The sequence below is a fragment of the Lepisosteus oculatus genome, chromosome 28 (genome assembly GCF_040954835.1).
Source record: "Lepisosteus oculatus isolate fLepOcu1 chromosome 28, fLepOcu1.hap2, whole genome shotgun sequence".
NCBI classification, from domain to species: domain Eukaryota; kingdom Metazoa; phylum Chordata; class Actinopteri; order Semionotiformes; family Lepisosteidae; genus Lepisosteus; species Lepisosteus oculatus.
The window spans coordinates 8787538-8796399 of record NC_090723.1 but is presented as its reverse complement, the minus strand read 5'-3'; the positions used below and the strand labels follow the sequence as shown (position 1 = coordinate 8796399).

Below are 8862 nucleotides of genomic sequence, written 5' to 3'. Positions count from 1 at the left end.
ATTACGAGGGTGTCTGAGACAAGCACAGTACTGTTTTCACAATCTTCGAAGGCACCAAGAGGCGACTAAGGCCAAGTGCTTTAAGGAAAACTGAGACTGGGAGGCATGGTTTTTTTTTTTACACAAAGAGTTGTGGGAGTCTGCAACAGGCTGCCCGGCCATGTTGTTGAAGTCGACATCCTGGCTCCTTCCCAGAAGCTGCTGGATTAGAACCTCCGAGCAGCCAAAGGAGCTATATGCTCCTCCTCTTGTTTGCAACACTTTCAAGTTCTTATGCTCCCCTCTGGGGACGAGCTCAGACACTGCACCTTAATGTCCCAGGATGATGTGCTGCCTCTGATGTTCACAAAAGACACATTGGCCTGTGCTGGTGAGAGAAGGCTGTGCAGCTCCCTCTTCGCTGTGTGCCCAAGCAGTGGGGGATGCAGGCAGATTGCTAAAAACACTCTCGATCTCTCCCCAGGCTATTGTAAAAAAGCAGACTGCATACAGCGGTACGCCGGTAATTGTCAAACTGTTCTGATTCTCAGACCCCTTTCCCACATATAACGAGTGGGTTAGCATACCCACCCACATCCACTCCAAAAAAGAAAATAAGCTTTTTATGATATGATACAAATACCGTAGCCTGTTTTGCAGGCTGCACAGATAGTAGGTTGAAAAAAAAAACACATTTAGCTGGAAAGTCTCTTGCTTGTTTTGTAACAGCCCTGAGAGCTTCCCACTCCAGATCTGCCTATGAAAAGGTGGACATGTACAGTTTCTGGTCAATCGCACACTGGACAGCTTATTCCTGTTTTCCTCACACCTGAGTTTGTCCAGGTTTTATTTCACCTTTGGGAAAAGGAAAAAAAATCATTTCAGTGAACTGGTATGTTTCCTTTAGCTTGAAAGCTTATTTTCATCCAGACTCTGTTAATACAAATACATTATATTTCATTCCAAGGCCATCCTGCCCCACCTTGTGGATATTATGTGCATTACAGCTCATTACATTAAACGTTATTAATTAATACAGGCTAGTTAAGAGTCTTTTCATTCGTTTTTATTCCTATGTAACAGGCATGGTTTTGATAAATGGTTTGGGTGATTTAAATTATTCCTTGCACAAGCGTTTTTTACAGTCTAGGAGCAAAAATAAAACATCTGTTCGTGGATGGAACTGTCAAGTAGATTAATTACTCATCCTTAAGGAGTGAAGGGTATATTTGCATATGACCGTAGAAAAACTTGGATTATTTTAATTTAACAAGGCAGTATGGTCATCCTAACACTTTGGTAAGCCAGAGCTATGTCAGTTTCTGCTCCCCAAAATTTGGCCCCTGGGTATGTCTCTCAGCTGACTGTTTGCTGAAGACAGAACTGAAAATGTGCAATAAAAACACAAATAAAATGCCTAGATAATTATGGCTGCAAATATTCAGAGTGTTACAAATTCCTTCTAATCAAGGATCAAGGGACCACTCGTTAGTCAGGTTCAGAGTAGTGATCTGATACATTTAGTCCAAAGTGTTTTAATCCAATCACTCAGGTGTTAACACAGTCTCTCAGTCTGGGAACAGAGGCAGACTCAGCACACCCAATTGTCTTGTTATTCTCATACGCTGACACTATCAAGTGCCTCTAGTGCTGACAGTAAATGATGTTGGTTTAGATGAGCTCCGGGCTCCAAACCAGGAGGCGTTACTGCTGCAGTGGATGATTTTAGTCTGTCCTATTTCCTCTTGACCCCTCTCTGCCTCTCTGGGTAGCAGACTGGTTACTGCCTTCATAACAGCATTTTGAGAACAACTGAAATAGTTTCAGCTCATCATAGTGTTGTGTCATACAGATGACAAAGTCCTGGTGTCTGTGTAGTAGAAGTCTCTTTATTTCGTATGCATTTGGGAGCATGGCTTGCAACCACCAGACTTGAAAATAAGTAACTAAAGATGGTCTTTTATACCGTGGAACACACAAGCTAAAGCAACACTCCCCCTAATAGTAATACAGAAGTCTGTCTATATACGGATATACGTCACATAAAGTTCATGCAAAGATGAGTGAAGCAAACTGTTTAGCGCACCCCCCATATAACTGTGTCTCAGTGAGCTTACCTAGTGATACATGACAAACTGCTCCAATGTACAAATAAGCAGAATTTCCCTGGATAAATGTCTGAGCAAAAAGTTCATAATAAACATGCAGAATAAGCATCTTATATCTTAAATCCTCTTTCTTAGCTTTAACTAGTTCCACTTTATGTTCTGGGTATAAAGCCAACATTAGACCACACAAGACTGCATTGATTTGCAAACATACACAAATAATACCATTGTCTCACTTGTCCCTTCAATAGTAAACTCTTTCTAATGGCTCATCTATATGTGAGCAGAATGAAAGCAGGGATTTATCTGGGCTTACCCCACTTTTCTCAGGCTTGCTGAAGTGGCTGTGGGTTTGGCACAGGGGGGTGGCAGGGACGTTAGCGCTGTGGACTCAACAGTTCCTGGGACCTGAGTTTGCGTCTGGCGTGTGGAGCCTTCCGTAAGGAGTTCACATGCTGTTTATGTGGCCAGGTGCTCCTGTTTCCTTCCACAGTCCATAGATATACTGTCTAGGTTATTTGGTTTCTCCAAAACGTCCCCCACATGTGCGAGTCTGTGTGTGTGTTCTCTGTAATGAACTGGCATCCCTATCCAGACCATGCCCTGCTGCTTTTGGCTCTGGGTCACCACAATAATAATAATAATAATAATAATAATAATAATAATAATAATAATAATAATAATAATAATAATAATAATAATAATAATAATTGCTTACACTTACATAGCGCTTTTCTGGCCTTTACCAATCATGGCCTCCTAATAATCCCCATCTCTGAACTGAGCTTCATCACTCTGCTCTCCTCCCCACTGAGAGCTGGTGTGTGGGGAGAGTGTACTGTTGCACTATGGCTGCCAAGGCATCATCCAGGTGGGGCTGCACACTGGTGGTGGTGGAGGGGATCCCCATTACCTGTACAGTGCTCTGAGTGGAGTGTCCAGAAAAGTGCTATATAACTGTAAGCAAATATAATAATAATAATTATTATTATTAATATTATTATTACATGGGACCTTGATTACCAAATTGAACTCATTGACTTAATTGGAGACTTTGAAAATTATCTTTGATCTTAATAAGACCTATAAAACGTACTGGACAGCAGCCCTGAAGGACCCCTGCCCTTATGAAACAGCTTTGCTCACAGCGTCCCATCCTGAGTTTAGTGTCCAGACTGTATGGTCGTTAATGGGCATTCACGCATTCACCTCAGGATCACCTTTGAGCTTGGATCAGTGTGATGTTTGTTGGGCAAAAGGAGAATGAACATCTGAAAAAAATAATTAAAAGTTGTCTGAATCGCTGTGCTGTTCATTTGTAATGTGTTCCGAATGTTCAGTACATTTGGAACTCTACGTCTGTGTCACCTGCACCTCTCCCCACTCTGTCGGTCGATCAAGCTTCAATCAAGTTCATGCAAAACAGATCTGCTTTTATCCAGAGCAACTTATATTTACACAGCTGGGTGTTTTACTGAAGTGACTCAGGTGAAGCACCTCATTGAAGGGGACAAGAGCTGTGTCTCACAGAGAATTCAAACCCACAGTCTCCAACTTACGAGTTCTCGAACCCTGACCACTAAAACACTTTCAGTTCAGTTTGGGCAATGAAATGCTTATTTGCACGTACGCTGCGATAAAAAAACATTAAAGGAATCGATTAAAGACATAAACAAAGAACAGAAGCAACAACAACAAGTTAAATAACATACAAATTAAAAAAAAAGTCAGACAAGCAGTGTGAGAAACAAAAAACCCCATCAGTGTGAGTCAGTGGAAGGGGTTGAGTTCAGTAATCTGACAGCTTGTGGGAAGACGCTGTCCCTGAATGTGGAAGTTCGTGCCTTTATGCTCCTATAACACTTACCAGAGGGAAGGGGGAAAACGAGTGAGAAACCAGGATGATCCTTAACAATACTTCCAGCCTTCCTGAGAACAGCGAGTCCACAATAGAGGGGAGCAGTACTCCAGTGACGGACTGGGCTGACATGATAACGCCTTCCAGTCAGACACACGTGTGTGTGTGTGGGTATAGTGGTAGCCCCCGGGCACCTGGAGTGCTGTGTTATCTTTCCACTAGTCAGAGCTCCCCAGCTGCTGTTCCACCTTCAGGAGGAGCCTGACCTACATTTCCCTTTCTATCGGGTGTGATTTATTATCTGTAGGATATTTAAAGCTCCCTCTTAATGGTAATTACAAGGGGGCTGTTCTAAATCAGACATCAGAATGAGCAGATAGACAGGTTAGTCGTGCCAGTTTCACACACGCGGCGTGGCTGGGTCTGGGGAGATTATACCTGCAGTACAGGTGTGCAACACTCCCACATTCTGAGAGCGCCCTGAAATCTTGGAGCGTGGGAAATGATTCCATGGGTGTTAAGCAGTACATGTGAGAAGGATCCTATGTTTTAGGCTGACCTTTCCAGGCAAGCTTGAGTATCTTTTTGGGGGGGTGCCTTTTAGGCTTTTTTAAAAAAAAGACAGCTTTCTCTGCAGTTCAGAGTTGAGCCTGCTTGTCTGGACTCAGTGCACCCGGGATCTGAAGGCCTGGTTCACACATCAGAGACTTCAGACCTGGGAAAAAGATGTTCAGCTGGCCCATCTGTTGGTTATCAGAGAGCCTGGCGAACGTCCTCTGGGCCTATGCTGGGAGCGCTGGGTGTGAGATGGGACTGAGAGGACATGATTGCTCTTGCTATGGAAGGGAAGTCTGTCACACATGGATTGCTATGGAAGTCTGTCGCAGATCACTGATAAACACGTGGGAACATGCCAGCTCACACAGACTGTGTCCTATTGCAGATCTGAGCCCAGGATATGAGCATCAGGTATGAGATAGCAGCACCAACAGCCACCCTTACTTGCTCCAATTACGACAAAAATGTCATTGAGGTGGTTGAAGGCTGACGCAGAATGACAAGCAGGGCATGAAATGGTTAGGTGTCCAACTGAGCAAGGCGCTTCTCTCAGACTGCTCCAGTAAATGTGCTGCTGTATGAGTTGGCACTCTGTAGGTTCTTATCGTCAATGAGAACTTCTTCCGTCTTCACCTACCTGGTTAAGTAAAGAATCACATACCTCAGGGTTAAGCCAGCTTCTGCTCGATAAGTCTTTCACAAGCCAGTGGCTGTCCTGGTTTCTGCAGTATTGACTGGGCTGAGAGTGCAAGAAGCAGATCTATCAGTCGATACGGCCTGACTAGTTTACAAGGCTTACAGGTTTCTGTGCTCGTCTGCTCACTTGCAGTCTCAGCTGGGCACTGAGCAGAACGTCTTCCTTCCTTAAAGACACAGGAAGCCCAGTTACCTGTGTAACTAGGAGCCCAGTTACCTGTTTGGGTGGATGATTGTCTCCTGGATCTTTTGTTATATCTCTTTGCAGTCTCACGCCCGCAGGGACATCAACACGCTTGTTACCAACTGTGCGTCCGGGAGGCTGAGAGGACGCAGACACGGATGTTGGGCTTGTGATGGTTTGCTGTACTCCACTGCGTTTGTCTGTGCGGTGGAGTGTGAAACTGTGCTCTAGAACTGCGTGGATGTGCATGTGGGTAAATGAGGTCATGCACAAAGCACATGGCCTTCTCTGGGAACGCATGGTGTGTGCCATGTGTGTGTGGGAGGGGAAAGGGCGTGTGTGTGAATGGAGGAATATGTGATCCTGTTTGCCCATGGTGAGAGAATCTGGGGGACGAAGTCATCCTTCGTCAGCTGTGATGGTCCATTTGAAATGAGGTGACAAGCATCACTGTGAGAATAACCCCAGTGGTAATAGTTGCATAGCAGTGAATATCAAAGCTTTCCAAACTTTAAGAATCAATAATAATTCCTCACACTTATATAGTGCTCTCCTGGACACTCCACTCAAAGTGCTTTACAGGTAATGGGGATCTCCTCCACCACCAGTGTGCAGCCCCACCTGGATGATGCGATGGCAGCCATAGTGCGCCAGAACGCTCACCACACACCAGCTCTCAGTGGGGAGGAGAGCAGAGTGATGAAGCCAGTTCAGAGAGGGGGATTATTAGGAGGCCTTGATTGGAAAAGGCCAACGGGAAATTTGGCCAGGACGCCAGGGTTACACCCCTACTCTTTTCGAGAAACGCCCTGGGATTTTTAATGACCACAGAGAGTCAGGACCTCGGTTCTACATCTCATCCGATGGAAGGCGCCTCTTTACAGTATAGTGTCCCCGTCACTATACTGGGGCATTAGGACCCACATGGACCACAGGGTGAGAGCGCCCCCTGCTGGTCCCACTAACACCTCTTCCAGCAGCAGCCTCAGCTTTCCCAGGAGTCTCCCATCCAGGTACTGACCAGCCTCACACCTGCCGAGCTGCAGTGGGCTACAAGCTGTGAGTTGCGGAGTGATAGAGCTGCTGGCTTTACACACACATCTGTGAACTGAGGCAACAGAAGAGATTTCTGAAATAAACTAAGGACATATTTGACAAAATTAATTCATTCCCACAAGCGGCGGGTTACCTGTTTCATCTGCTTTTAATTCAGTCCTGGCTCTCCTCTTCAGCCTCCCAGGTTGCCATTCCTGATTCCGATTCCAGCAGCAGAAGATAAGCTCCACTTTCCAGCAGCTGTCGGCACATGTGGAGGAGGACAGGGCATTAGAGAGACGTGGAGGAGGGGGGCTTCAACAGAATTACTCTCCTCTTCATCTAATTTGTCTTCTTAATAGACTGTCAGAGTTCAGTCCTCTTCGATAACAGGAAGCGGTCCCCTTGGAGAATTTCCTGCCCCGCTGACTGCTGGCTCAGTGGGGGTGTCAGGTCTGTGCAGGCGAACAGGGCAAAGGGGGTTCAGTCTGTGTGGGACTGGGGGGTTGCAATTCTGCCTCCTGAAAAAGAATTCCTTTCTCAAACCTGGGATAGGTGCTGCCTGCCTCCCGCTCCACTGCCCTCCTACACATCCCAGTGAGCTCTCCTTAATTAGCACTGATTTAGTGTCAGCTCGTCTCCTTCTGTCTCCTTTTTTTTCTTGTTATTATTTTATTGCCAGTCGGGCTGGAAGCTGAGCTGCTCCCACCTCTCTCTGCGGGCCTGGCTCCTGACAGGACAACATCACGCAGGACAGAGTCACAGAGGACAGCGTCACGCAGGACAACATCATGCAGGACAGAGTCACAGAGGACAGTGTCATGCAGGACAACATCACGCAGGACAGAGTCACAGAGGACAGTGTCACGCAGGACAGAGTCACAGAGGACAGCGTCACACAGGACAGAGTCACAGAGGACAGTGTCACGCAGGACAACATCACACAGGACAGAGTCACAGAGGACAGCGTCACACAGGACAACATCATGCATGACAGAGTCACAGAGGACAGTGTCACGCAGGACAACATCATACAGGACAGAGTCACAGAGGACAGCGTCATGCAGGACAACATCATGCATGACAGAGTCACAGAGGACAGCGTCACGCAGGACAACATCATGCAGGACAGAGTCACAGAGGACAGCGTCACGCAGGACAACATCACGCAGGACAGAGTCACACAGGACAGCGTCACAGAGGACAGCGTCACGCAGGACAACATCACACAGGACAGAGTCACAGAGGACAGCGTCACACAGGACAACATCACGCATGACAGAGTCACAGAGGACAGTGTCACGCAGGACAGAGTCACAGAGGACAGCGTCACACAGGACAACATCACGCATGACAGAGTCACAGAGGACAGTGTCACGCAGGACAGAGTCACAGAGGACAGTGTCACGCAGGACAGCGTCACACAGGTCAATGTCACTCGGGTCATTGTCACACAGGACAGCCTCACTGGGGTGTCTTGTCTTGCTGCAGGCTGGGCAATCTTCTCCTTTCCTTCGTGCTATGTTGTTAGGAGGAGAGAAGCCTGCCTCTGCAGATGTCACGAAAGGAGAGACTTCCTTCTCCTTCACAGAGCTTTCCAGCAATGCTCCTTACCTGCATGTTAAGAAACTCATTCATTCGTCCTTTCACCCTAAATAAAGTTCACAAGAATGTGCCATTTACCCCCTTGTTTTATGTTGTTAATGCCAAGGGTTTTGTTTGCATCATGCTGTAATAATAATAATAAGAAGAAGAATTCCTCACACTTATATAGCACTTTTCTGGACACTCAAAGTGCTTTACAGGTCATGGGGATCCCCTCCACAACAATTGTTTCATACCCACCTGGATGATGCTCCAGTCCACTCCCCACACACCAGCTCTCAGTGGGGAGGAGAGCAGAGTGATGAAGCCAGTTCAGAGACGGGGGTTATTAGGAAGCCATGATTGGTAAAGGCCAGGAGGAAATTTGGCCAGGACACTGGGGTGACACCCCTACTCTTCTCGAGAAACACCCTGGGATATTTAATGACCACAGAGAGTCAGCAATACATTTAAAAAAAAAGATATTCAGTGTCCCTCTTCAGTTTTCCAGCTATCTGCAGTAGCGAATCGGTCCTCCTCGTTCTTCTACCCACACGTTCAGAGCGCGCTCCTGCTAAAGATCATTTAAAAAAAAAACCAACAACATACTTTTCGCATTTTTTAAGTCAATATATAAAAAAATAACTTAAAGCGCAGTGTTTGCATTAATGGTCTTTTATTTTTAAAAAGCAGGCTTTTTATTCACATGGATTGTATCGGGGTGGGTTTCGTCCGCTAGAGTGACGTGCGTCCGAGGCTCTCCTGTCTTCAGTCTGTCCTGTAAACCCCTAGGTTACTCACACAGCGTCTTCACGAAACGTTTGCTCGGCCCACTCGTGACGTTTCCTCCTCCCGGGTGC

General features: G+C 46.4%; 1 long non-coding RNA gene across 2 annotated transcripts; it reads right to left on the bottom strand.

Annotated features, from left to right (window-relative positions):
- Nucleotides 1-5373, bottom strand: LOC138225507 (uncharacterized). 2 transcript variants are annotated; one of them, XR_011183947.1, is made up of 4 exons: nucleotides 5165-5373; nucleotides 3184-3358; nucleotides 2812-3044; nucleotides 1-834 (listed from the first exon to the last, which is right to left on the bottom strand). It is a non-coding gene; the product is annotated as an uncharacterized lncRNA (long non-coding RNA). The 2 variants fall into 2 exon arrangements; XR_011183946.1 differs by having other exon boundaries at nucleotides 3184-5373.
- Nucleotides 5374-8862: the final 3489 nt, after the last annotated feature.